The following is a 1,432-nucleotide window of genomic DNA, read 5'->3' on the forward strand; positions in this document are numbered from 1 at the left end:
AAACCAACATCTCACAAAATTCCTGAGAATTTGCGACACTGTGAAGTCCAATGGAGTCCAGGAAGATGCCTATAAATTGCTTTTGTTCCCATTTTCACTTAGGGACAAGGCAGCTAAGTGGCTGGAATCATTCCCAAGGGGGAGCCTAACAACATGGGACGAGGTGGAAAGCAAGTTTTTGGCACGTTTCTACCCCTCACAAAAGGTCAATAGGCTTCGATCTGAGGTTCAGACTTTTAGACAACAAGATGGTGAAACTCTCTACGAGGCATGGGAGAGATTCAAGGATTTGACAAGGAAATGCCCACCAGACATGTTCCATGACTGGGTGCAATTGCATATTTTCTATGATGGACTGTCTTATGAATCAAGGAAGGCTGTAGACCATTCATCAGGAGGTTCATTGAATAGGAAAAAGACTGTGGAAGAAGCCATTGAAGTGATTGAGACAGTGGCTGAGAATGAGTACTACTATGCATCAGAGAGACACAACACTAAGGGAGTCATGGAGCTGAACCATGTTGATACAATTCTAGCCCAAAACAAGGTGTTTGCCAAGCAACTAGCAGAGCTCACCAGGAAATTAGAAACAAAACAAGTGGCGGCAATACACACACAAGATCAAGAGGAAGAAAACACTGAAGGAGGTGATCGGGAAGAGGCCAACTATGTGGGAAACCAACAAAGGCAATCATATGATCCACATTCCAACACTTACAACCCAGGATGGAAAAACCACCCAAACTTTGGGTGGGGAAACCAACAAACCCAACCACAAAACCACAAACCTTACAACCACAACCAACATAATGATTCCACATACCAAAAATCTAACCAAAGATCATACCAAGCCACACAAAACACTTACTCTCAACCACCATATGATGGCCAAAATAATCAACCTACCCAACCTAACCCGAACCAACAATTTCAAGATCAATTAAACAGGATAGAAGGAATGCTTGCAACCATGAGTCAAGACATAACCGAATTGAAAGCTTTTAAGGAAGAAGTAAATTCTAACCTGCAAAACCAAGGAGCTGCCATCCAGAAGCTAGAAAATCAAATTGTGTATTTGTCTAAGCAAACCCCTGGGACAAGCGTTTCTCATGCTGCCAAGGCTATTGCAAGGAAGAATGTAAGGCCATAACCCTCAGAAGTGGGAAAAATCTAAAGGAGATCTCAAAGGAAACCACAGAGGATGAAGCAAAGGAAAATGTGAGAGATAAGGAACAAGGACAATCTTTTACATCGTCTGCAGCAAAAGAAAAAGAAAAAGAGGTCCTGAAGCCTTATACACCTAAGGCACCATATCCTCAACGTTTGATGAAAAGTGAAAAGGATGGCCAATTCTCCAGGTTCTTGGAGATTTTCAAGAAGCTTCAAATCAACATTCCCTTTGCTGAGGCAATAGAGCAAATGCCACTATATG

At 42.2% G+C, this 1,432-nt stretch overlaps 1 non-coding gene across 1 annotated transcript; it reads right to left on the reverse strand.

Moving 5' to 3' along the window:
- Nucleotides 1-211: 211 nt before the first annotated feature.
- LOC148548473 (small nucleolar RNA R71) lies at nt 212-315 on the reverse strand. The gene has a single exon (XR_015898352.1). It is a non-coding gene; the product is annotated as a small nucleolar RNA R71 (small nucleolar RNA).
- Nucleotides 316-1,432: the final 1,117 nt, after the last annotated feature.

The sequence above is a fragment of the Arachis ipaensis genome, chromosome B8 (assembly GCF_059453495.1).
Source record: "Arachis ipaensis isolate K30076 ecotype BB chromosome B8, ASM5945349v1, whole genome shotgun sequence".
Classification (NCBI taxonomy): Eukaryota; Viridiplantae; Streptophyta; class Magnoliopsida; order Fabales; family Fabaceae; genus Arachis; species Arachis ipaensis.